Source organism: Fukomys damarensis, unplaced genomic scaffold, assembly GCF_012274545.1.
Source record: "Fukomys damarensis isolate Sample0158 unplaced genomic scaffold, DMR_v1.0_HiC HiC_scaffold_19, whole genome shotgun sequence".
In the NCBI taxonomy this organism is placed as follows: Eukaryota; Metazoa; Chordata; class Mammalia; order Rodentia; family Bathyergidae; genus Fukomys; species Fukomys damarensis.
Genome location: NW_022900931.1, coordinates 1,690,103 through 1,701,043, shown reverse-complemented (window position 1 = coordinate 1,701,043; position 10,941 = coordinate 1,690,103). Strand labels below are relative to the sequence as shown.

Genomic DNA, 10,941 nt, shown 5'->3' with positions numbered 1-10,941 from the left:
CACAGAGCCAGCCGGGCTGGTGGGCCGCGGCTGGGGGTGCACGGGTGGCGGGGCCCGGGCTTGCTCAGCATTCTGCACCCCAAGACATACTACCCTTGGTTGAGACCCTTGGCCGGGTCTAGGAGCGCAAGGTGTTTCAGCCAGGCCGTCCAGGATTCCCACCGAGTTCTGGTCCTTTCCACACTGCAGGACTGTCTGGTCCGAGTTTGGGGTCACGGGTGGAGGCAATGTACGGTTAAAATTGGACTCTTGCAGTTAGAGGACCCCTTGCCTGGGGATCCCTGTCCTTGTGAGTTGTGCTGACAGGTACAGTCAGGTATCCTGGGTGCCCTGCTGGAAACTTCACAGCCCTGGGACTGGGTTCCCTCAAGCAGGGTCAGGTGCACCTGCGCTGGGCTGGGCCTGCCCGTGTTTGCAGACAGTAGGAATTCAGGTGCCTTCCTTCCAGGGTAGCACCCACTGCCTGTGTGGAGGGCACCCTTGCCCACAGTGGTGCCCACACTGCCTGGTGTGTCCTCAGCCTGCTGCGGATGGTGCTTCCTTTTCATCAGCTGTGGGTTCCTACAGAGGAAGGGTTTGCAACGTTCAGCTGCTTCCCTGCCTAATGAATGAACTAGTGGGTGCTCCAAGCAGGTGTGTGAGCTCCCCAGCCCCATGGTCCTTGGCCTGTGCTATGCTTCCGGCCCTCGACTGTGTCCAGGCAGGCAGAGGAGGCTGGCCGAGATCACTGCAGGCTAGGCCTGCTCTGAGGAGGTTTCGCTGGGCCTTTCCTGTAGGGGAGGCCAGGCCTTTGCCGGCTCAGTGACCTACTTGAGCAGCTGTGCTTCTGCCCAGGGTGGTGGTCCTCTAGCTGGGACGACTGTCCTTCCTGCTAGACATTTCCTCCAGACTGTCCCTAGAAGGCTCTTTTTCAGCCAGGGTCTGCTGAACCGAAAGTCTCAGGCACTCAGTAATGGGGGTCTCTACTTCAGGAGCTGATTTAGGCCAAAAGTGGTTGGTCTTTCCTACTGGCTGCTCTTTTGTGGGGTGTCCTTGTTTGCAAAGAGCAACCTTGGTATCTGTAGTGCTTCTCTGAAGATGTCAGATGCGGCCAACTATGGATGCTGTGTGACAGGCATGCATTCTCCACCCAGGGAAGAACTGGCTGTTTGAGGACAGATGGCCCTGTGGTCCCTCCTTCTCCGCTCCTGAGCCAACCAACAGTCCAAGGTCTTCCGAAAGTGCTGCTCTAGGAATCTGCCTAGTGCCAAGCAAAGTTCCTGTCTTGAGAGTGGCCAGGTGTGAGGCACTAGGAGCCACCGTGTATCAGGGAGCAGTGCTTCCTGAGGGTGGGTGCAGTGCACCTGCACAGGGGCCCAGTGCTTGTTTTGGGCAGACATGTGCGTGCCTGGGGTCATATAGAGCCTGGGAGGCATTGGTACCTCTGAGACAGCAGTCCAGGAAAGTCCACACCTGCTCGTGGCCTCAGGGGCCTTCGAGCCCTAGTGTCGACACTGTGCCCATTGGCTCTGCAGCTGCTTGCAGCGTCCCTGGCAGCCAGCCTCAGTCTGAAAGGTCAGGGAGGGGCAGCAGCCTGTCTTTGCTGGGCGCCCTTGGGTCCCTTGGAGTCAGGAGCCCTGGGGTCTGAAGGGAGAGGCTGGGAGATGGTTCTCAGGGGACATCCACTGTCTGAGGCCAGCAGGAGGGCCAGAGCCAGCAGCCAGGACCATTGTGACTTGTTGCCTGGGGATGAAGCGGGAAAGAGCTATTTAAACAGCCTTTTCCACCAATCTGGTTTTTCAGGGACGAAGAATGGGGGACTCAGGGGGCCGTTTTTTCCACCCTTCCCCTTTTGTGTGGAGACACAGGCCAACCTATGGCTAATCAGTCCCCCTCTGGCGGGTCTGTCTCATAGTGGCTGGAAAGGTGAATAGGCCTGTGAGCCCAGAGAGGTGAATTGTGGTCCTAATTGCAGCCCTGGCTTGTCCAAGGTTTGTCAAAATAGGTCCTGCCCACTGTGTGGCCGGAGCAGGCAGCTGGATGGCTGGGGAAGCGTGGCTGCAGTGTGGGGTCCAGGGGACAGAGGACCTGGGTGGTGCTGTGACCTGCTGCTGGACTTTCAGGACACAGTGACCCTCCTGGGGGAGGGCAGCAGTTCTCCGCTTCTGGAAGGGGTGTGGAGTTGCCAGGGAAGGTGGGTTGTGGGGTGGGTGGCCTAAGACACTGCCTCTAAGATAGCCTCTTAGGTAGGGTGCAGAGGACAAGTAAAATGGGGCTGGGGGTGGAGGCCCAAGGCTGTGATTTTCTGTAATTATGTGCAGTCTCACAACCACAGTGCAGGGTTATGGCAGCAGCTAGAATATACAGATTTTCACCATGCTTTTCCAAAGACTTTAGCAGCTTTCTCTTGAAGTCTTTGAGTCCTTTGCACCAGGATCCTGTAGCCCAGCTTCCTGGCTTTGATATGGCTACCTCACGTGACCGGAGGAGGAATAGGACTGTGCTACAGAGAGCAGGTGACTGAAAGCCGGGCAGCCTGGGCAGGCTGCGGTGGCCCAGGTTGGGGACTTCGGGGGTTAAGGACCCAGAGGAGACAGAAACGGCAAGGAGCTCACTGGCAGTCCTTTGTGTGCCCAGGAACTTGGATTTGAGCTGTGGATTTGAGGTTTGGCTCTCTTTGCAATTCCTTTTTGATGGTAGAGAGTGAGTTCCCTGGGCCGAGCATGCTATTAAAAAGCCTCTTTAGCAGGTTAATATGGAGAGCTCGTGGGGGAGATTAGCATCTGCGTTCGGCCGCCTGAGCAGTGTCCCTGTGCCTTCCTTCCTGGGCACTTCCTGAATCGCCTTGGCCTGCCCATCCTCAGCAGCTGCTCCAAGGGCAGACTGCTGATCGAGTAAACAGGATCCAACTTTCATTTACTTAGTGAGCGCACTGCTTCGGAAGTGAAACGTCAGCTCTGCGAGCCCACGGGGCTGCGTGAGCAGGGGCGTGCTTAACCCCGAGCAGGCATCTGGACGGTGCTAACGGGTTCAGCACAGTGACCATTAATGGGTGCCACCTAACAAGAGTGGCAGCCAACACTGAGCCTTTAGATACTTGTTACACTGACCAGTTTGCTTTCTAAAATAAAGACGAAGGACTTTGGTGACGCAGTGGAGTTCCTGGCCCTGAGTTCACAAACAACGTCCAGTGAATGCAAAAAGGACCATCATTCCTGTTCTGAAAACATGCTAGTGTTCCAGAGTTAGGCCCGGCAGAGGGCAGGGTCTCGTGGGAGCCCATCCTGGGTTGGGTGCAGGCTCAGGGACCCACTAGGTCTGTCTAAAGGAACCTTGAAATTCTCAGAGGGGGCCTGAGGCTGTGCCAATCCCTACAGAACCTATGATGACAGGGGAGGAGAGGATGGCTCCAGGCCTGAGCCTACAAGGAAGAGGAAATTCCAGCAGCCCTACTAAACTCCGGTCCCAGTTGGACCCAGAATCCTCTTCCCGCCCAGGATATGGGCTCTGGGCGGGCTCTGGGCTGCCTGCGGAGGGGTTTCAGCTTTGCCAAGGAGCTCTAACTACTGCCCACAGGGCCCTTCTGAGGACAGGGACATTCTGAGCGCCAGTGTTGGACAGAGTGTGGTGCCCCCTGACGTGGCTACTCTCTGACTGCAGACCATATGGTGAGGCCTGCAACAAGTGAATGGTGGCCAGGGAGGGGTGGCATGGGAAAGGCGTTAAAAATAACCAGCTCCTTTATCATCATTTACTATCGCTGCTTGTGTGACACAGAATCTAAATAAAACCCGTACGCATCATAATGGGATTCTCATCGGCTGAGTGTCTGACAACTGTAAAAGTTAAAGCGTAAAGGGATTGGTAATGGAGGTGACTTTCAGACACGTTGGCTTGGCGCAGGCTTGCGTGAGGCAGGAGGCGAAGTCCCAGCCTCCCAATGCAGGACAGGAGCCTGGGCCATGTGCTTCCGGAGGTCCAACCGCTCTGTCCACCAGGAAGGACGAGACCCGAGACATCATGCTGCAGCCTCACGGGGACTCATCTTCGTCTGTCTCGCGTCCCCCTGAACTTGAGATCTGAAAACCTCACAGAGGAGGATCTCAGCCCCTCGCTCAGGCTCAGGACACCCTCACTTATCTGGGTCCTTAGCACTGGGCAGGGGGCAGCAGAGGAGGCCATGTCCTCAGCTCCGGAGGAGTGGCCACACCACTCAGCTCGGCAGCCCTGGGCCTGGGAGGGGTTTGGGGGCAGGTGGCTGCAGAATGGTTGGTTGCTCACATTTCTCTTTGTGTTCTGTTGTGTGTATGCACACGTAGTAGTGTATGTGCTTAAATACTCACAGGTATTTATTTTCTTGCATGTAATCCACCTAAACCTATAAAATTTATGACCACATTATGAATTTGACTTAAAATATAGCTGCTTAGTTAGGGAGCGGAGATGCCCCTGAGGGTGCGCTATGGGGCTGCTCCTCCATCCCGTTTGCGAGTCAGTGAGGCCTGGGGCAGATGTGGTAGGGACAGGCTGCCAGGATGTGACCCCACTCAGGGTGTGCAGGGCCTGTGAGGCTGGGTGCTGCGCCTGACGTGTGGCTGCTGTGGGCCTTGTTCGGCGAGTGGGTTTGGGCCGCTGGATCCCGTTTGGCTTCCCGGTGGGCACCGTGCTGCCTGATGCTGAGCAGCCCCCGGGCTCTCAGTCTCTCCCTTCCTCCTGGGCACCGTCCGCTGGTGCACCTGCCCGCCGGGGGCCACAGCGCTGGAGACCACAGCCACAGCACACACACCACATCCACGCAGAGCCTGCACACAGATGCACAGCCACACACACCACGTTTACACACAGCACCCCCGCCTGTCACACTCATCACATCGCATACTGCGTACCACCCATGTGGGGTGCGGTTGTTTAAATCAGCAAGGCAGCAAAAAGAATTCAGTGGTGTTATGGACACGTACCAGCTCCCCACGATGGAAGTCACTATGTACTGAGGATCTACATAATATAAGTAAAAGGTAAAAATAATTTTGAATTTTTGTTATAGCGAAAGACACATTTCCACACAAATCCCCCTGAACCCCACGCATCTTGGACTTGCTTATCCAGTTCTTGCTTGCCACTTTCTGAATTTGTCCCGGAGTCTTCTTTCTTGAATGTCTTTGTGGCTGCCTGTGTCTTTAATTGATTACAAATGTCTGCAGCAGTTTCTGTCGCATGAAAATACGAGCCTGTGTCTTCATCAACCTTATTCACCAGATTGGGCCTCATACAACTTCTGGCTGTTCCCCAAAGTTAAAAGGACCGGGAAAGCCGATGTTTCCCATCAATTCAGGCCCCCAAGGCAGCTAGGACAGCACAACTGAATACACTCAGGATAGAAAACTCCAGAGCTGCTGCAGGAGACAGCACGGATGATGGGAAAAGTGTATTCCAAGCTAGAGGGAATATTCTGAGGAGGACTCATAGCAATGTGCCTTTTTCTACAACCTTTAAAAAAATCAATTAAACCTGCATATTTTGATCACACCTCATAGGTACCACAAGTCATATACCTCATGGATATCCACATGTGGATATGCAGCCCTCTGTACAGAGGGGCTTCGTAGAATGCATGTTAATTCTTTGGGCCCAACAAGAAGAGGATGAGGCCAGAGAAGCCCCAGCCCAGGTCTGCTTCAAGAACCAGCCAGACTTGGGGTCCAGGGCCTGTTCTGGAGAAAGGAACATTGAGAGCTTGGGTGTTGGGGTGACCAGGACATTTTATGCCCAGATCACCTCCTCCTGCTGTCCCGAGAGGCCCCCCTGAGTGGGCCTGGTGAGCCGGGCTGGTTGCCTGGTTACTAAGTGCTGAGATGACAGCTCCAGGTGATGGTGCAGATGAGTGTCACCTCAGTGGCGTGGGGCAGGGAGGGAGACTGTGCTAGGAAATAGCAGGGCCGGACGTCACACTTCCTCGGGGGGCCCCTGTGGCAGACTTGAGTGCCCACCTTCTCAGGTACTAGGGATGTCTTCTGCCACTGAGGGGCCAGGGCCAGGGCCAGGACCCTCTCTGGGGGGCGGGGGCAGACATGGCAGTGGGAGGAGGGTGGTCCTGCCGTCCCAAGCCTTGTATGGCTCCTTGTATGGATCCTGGGGAAGCTGGGCTTACTGCTCCAGGCCGAGTGACTTCTTGTCCCTGGAGCACAGTCTGGGTGGGTGTCAGTGACACACCTTCCAAGCTGGCCCTGGCCCTGGTCTGGATGCTGGCAGCTCTGGGGTTGCCAGTGATGTCCCCTTCCCTCTCGGTGTGTACTGGGCTCTTTGATCCTTGCATATGATCTTTGTGAGAGCAGAGGCCAATTCGTCCAGTGAATGTGTGCTGTGGACGGCAGCCGTTCACCATTCCAAGTCTAGGGTGGCCTTCCCCGCAAGGCCGTCATGGTCCCCAGAGAGGAGGAGCTGTGTGCTGTTTCCAGAGAGCCATCTGCCTGTCCTGACTGCAGGTGCTGTGCTGGGCCACGTCGGGAACAGCTGTCCTATCTTCCCTGCTGGGAAAGTTGCATCCCTGGAGCAGCTCAGCAGTGGCCCTCAGGAGGGCGCTGGAGAAAGTCACTACCCTGCCCCAGAAAGGTGGCAGCTGCTGTCTTGCAGTTGGCTGACTGTAGATCCCGGTCCATGGGTGGAGACTGGCAGGGTCTGCAGGGCATCGCCAGGAATGGCCCTGGGCACTTGGTCCTCTGGCCCATGGGGTCCCATCTAGGTTGGGTGTGGTACCTTCTCCTTGACACCTGCTCCTGACCACCCCTCCTAATGCCACATGTTCCAAACAGCCCTCTGCCTGTCCTTTCTTTAGCCTTTTGAACAAGTGAAAACAAATTCTGGCCTTCAGTGGTCTTGGGTACTCCAAGGACATGCAGGAGGCTGTTCTCTGCTCCTCTCTGTACCTCTTAGAACTGGTTCTCTCCCCCTGGAGAAGGGCTGATCCTGCTGTGCCCAAGGACTCTGGTGCCCAGGCCTATCCCTGGCTGCACAGATAGGAGGCAGGCGGCTTACCCGAGGTCCCTCCCTGGGCCGAGCTCTGTCTGTGTCATCTGGCTCAGGGGAGGACAGGGTCTCTCTAGAGGTCTCCGGGGACCCAGAGAGGACAGTGTGACTCTAGAGGGACTGCAAGGCACAGAGGCCTGGACTGAGTGCAGGCTAGGTAGGGGTGGCCCTACACAGGAGGTGGCCGTGTGTAGCTCTCAGCTGTCACCCCCTTTGTCCTCAGTCCACCTGAGAGGAGAGTGCCTGTTTCATGGCTGCCCTGGAAGAGACTCAAGGGCAGAGGCAAAGAGTCCTAGTCAAACCCCAGAGGTGGGGACCTGAGGCCCCTGCGAGCTGAGGCCTGTGCCCTCCTGACCTCACTGTGCATCGGGAACCACACGGGGTGTTGGGGTGTCTGCAGGGAGAGGGGTGTAAAGGCAGTATCGGGTGGGACCGGGTGCCATCCTGCATTGAGGTTGGGTCCCTGTCTTGGTCCCCTGTGGGGCTCAGAGTGAGTCCTCCTGGGTGAGGCTGGTGACCTCAGGGTGCCGATCCAGAGCCCGGGCTATGGTCTCCCTTTGCCAGCAGGACCTGTGCAGAGGAAGATGGTGGAGCCCTCAGCACTTGCCCATGGGTGTTCCTTTCCCTGAGCTCACCAGGGCAGGGCCGGGCAGGCAGGGCGCTCTCAATGAGGATTCCCAGCAGGAGCCGAGGAGTCTGTGGAAGACCTGTCACCAAGACAGTCCTGCTTGGCTATGTGGAACCAGCCCAGGCCCGTGTGATTGTCCCAGGTATATTTAGAAGAGGTCACGCAGCCTTTAAAACACACTCTTCAAATCCAGCATCTGTCTCGGAGAAGGTGGGTTTTATTAGCCAATTGGCTTCCTTCTCCCTGATTACAGAGGCAGTGGAGCAGGCCGTGATTCGCCCTGCTGACAGGAGAGCCGGAGACCTCGCTTATAAATAACTCCGTGCTTTGCAGAGCCATCGAATGTCTTCAGACCTCCTGTCCCCGGGGAATGCCTTCACAGCAACAGCTTCCTGCTCCTCCTGCCCGTTGCTGTGGGGACAACCTTGATAGACACGTCAGCTTCAGTTTGGAGTGCACCTTTTGAGCACCTGCTATATCCAGCCCTGGGCTATGGACAGGGGAATACGAGGTGGACTGGAGAGGGGCATTGGTGAGTTCCCTGGGATGATTAGGTGACAAAAGACAGAGTAGGAAGTGGGGACCCTGCACCGTGAGATGTGGACACCCCTAGGGGTGCCCTGGTGGTCCCCAGAGACAGGTGCACCCAAAAGTTCAGCGTGACCCCATTTGGGAAAAAGGTCGTTAGACATGGTCAGGGGTCTGCAGACGACACCCCTTGGTTGGAACACATGCAAAATCCAGTGACGGGTCCTTGGACGAGGGGAGAAGCAGACACAGGCAGGAGGAGGGACACAAAGATGGGGCCAGGGATGCCCGGAGCCATCAGGCACTGGGGTGTCGTTAGGGGGCTCCCAGAAGAGGAAGCAGTGGACCCAAGGGGCAGGAGACCGGCAGCCCTGAGGGAGGGCCCACCTAAGTGTGCACCTCTCTGCCTATCTGTCTCAGAGGCTCCTCCCTGGGGAGACAGCGCCCATGCATGTGCCCACCTGAGGGTGGGGTTGAAGGCAAAAGCTGTTTTCCCCAGAGGGTCAGGGACTGAGGTGAATAGCCTGGGAATTCGTGATGTCCCTGTACCCATAAATTTAGCATTCCTTAAGTAGGGGCCACGCACCACTGTTGGGCTGCAAGCTGGTTTTATGCAGGATGTGGAGGGGCATTTTTCATTTTAATAGCTGTGAATTTACTTTTATGGTTACCTTCTATTTATGGCAGTGGTGCAGCTTTCTATTTATGGGTTGATGGAAAGCGTCTCTTTCATAGTTAAGTGACACACGGATATGGTAGATTCCAGGAGGCGGGACACACGTTTATCAAGCACCTACTAAGTGCCCAGAATGGGCAGAGCTGGGCTGTGGACTGAACGCATAGAGACATGGGGTGAGGAAGTGGCAGGCAGTTGGTCTGTGGCTGCTGGGCAGTGGACACTTGGAGAGTTGCAGATGGGGACAAGCGGTCTCCCAGGTCCCCAGGGATGCAGGAAGGAGTGAGGACAAGGAGACCCCGCTTGCTTGGTGGAGACTGGTGTGGAAGGAGAAAAACTTGTTTGTGTCCTGGGGCCACTGTGACGGGTGCCCGAAACTTGGGCCTGAAACACGGGAGCATATCCCTTCCCAGCTCAGAGTCATGGCGGGAGAGGACAGTGTCTAGGGTGGGACCTGCTGGGGGCCAAGGACCATCAGTCCTGGCCTCGCTCCTGACTTCGGGGCTGCCAGCCGACTGTGGTCCCCTTGCTGTGGCCGCATCACCCCATCTCTGCCCGTCACACATGACTACCCTCTCTTTGTGTCTCTCTCTCCTGTTTCTCACAAGGACACTCGCTGGGCGTCGGCCTGTCCCTAACCGGGTTGGCTGTCAGGAGATCTGTGTTAGGTGTGTGAAGAGGCCTCCTCAAGAGGCCTGCTCCGCGGTTTGGGTGGGCCCTGCATGGTGGGTGGAGTGAATGCACCCAGCTCAGACCTCAGCCCCATGTGCTCTGGGGCTCCAGGGACCCCACATTTGTTCAAGTGACAGCTGGGGCTCTGTGATGGCTACGATGGAGGCTCGTGGGACGCGTGAGGCCCGTCCCCAGGCACACCCCGCTCGGGGCCGGTGCCTCCACCTCCAGGCCTGTCGGCGGGGCGGGCCTGTGCCGGTGGCCAGAGATTGCCCTGTGAAGGTCAGGGCAGTCAGTGCCTCTGGGCGCCCACTGCCAAGTGTCCCAGTGGAAGGTGATTCTCCCCTCCCTTTTCTTACTGCTTTTGGAAAGGGAATTGTGGGAAACAGCTTGGCATTTGAGCCCGGCCTTACTGAAGGCATCCTTTACTCCAATTGGAATAGACTGTGGCCAATTTAGCAGTGACCTGGTGTGTTATTAAAACAGGCTCCTAAAGTTTACTCAATTTTGTTTGTGATTTATTCCTGATGCATTAATTCACGTTAATCGAAACTGAGATGTTTCTCTTTTCCATTAAGTCAGTGACTCGGCAGCAGGAGCAAAATGCTAAGTTCTGTGCATTGTTTCCATGGTGTCACTGCAGAGGGCTGTGAGTGGGAGCAAGGAGCTGGCCTTGCTGCCTATGGCTGGGCTCCAGGAGCGGGAAGGGCGCCCAGCCCTGGACCCCGTGTCTGACCCCAAGCGAAGGGCATGCAGGCAAGAGGTGTTGGGCAGGCGCTTGCTTTGTGGAGGGGACACTGGATACAACAGGCAGTGGTGGAAGCTGAGAGAGGACAGGGAGGCCTGTGCCAAGGCCCTGGGGTCAGAAGTGGGAGCACTTGTGGTAGAGCCTTGGCTTGACCTCAACACCCTGACCTTAACTCAGCCACGAGTGTCCTTCAGCCAGCAAAAGGTGGCAGAAGACGAGGACACCCACTGTGGTCCCAGAACCTCCCAGCCCACGTTTCTGCACAGCATCTGTCTGGATGCAGTCTCAGGTTTTTCCCAGTGTGCCCCGTGGGTCCAGCGTGGTGGCCCCTGCCCTGGACGCCTGGGTCTGGGCAAGAGACCCGCTTTGTGCTATGCTCGTGGCCTCTCGTGGACCAGCTCATCCTGTCCCAGTAGTCACTGTGCCCCGATGTGACGGCCCCAGGGTCCAGTCTCGGCTCTCTTCTCAGTGGCGTGAGACAAGGGCTTGCGTCCTTCCTGCCTCAGTCTCCCCTGGCACGCATCTCCTCGAGGAGAACAAGGTGTCCGCATAGCTCCGAGAGTGACCTACAGCACATGCCCGCCTGGAGCTTCCAGAGCTTCCTGCGCCCGTTGCCATGGTCACCGGGGCCTCTGCATGAGGACCCCTGCTCTAGGAGGGGTGTCATGGGGCTCCTGCAGTCGTGTG

The 10,941-nt window shown here is 56.8% G+C and overlaps 1 protein-coding gene across 3 annotated transcripts in view; it reads left to right on the top strand.

Annotated features, from left to right (window-relative positions):
* The window catches only part of Tafa5 (TAFA chemokine like family member 5), a 98,559-nt gene that overhangs the window by 591 nt on the left and 87,027 nt on the right, over positions 1 to 10,941 (top strand). The gene's annotated exons all lie outside the window — the stretch shown is intronic.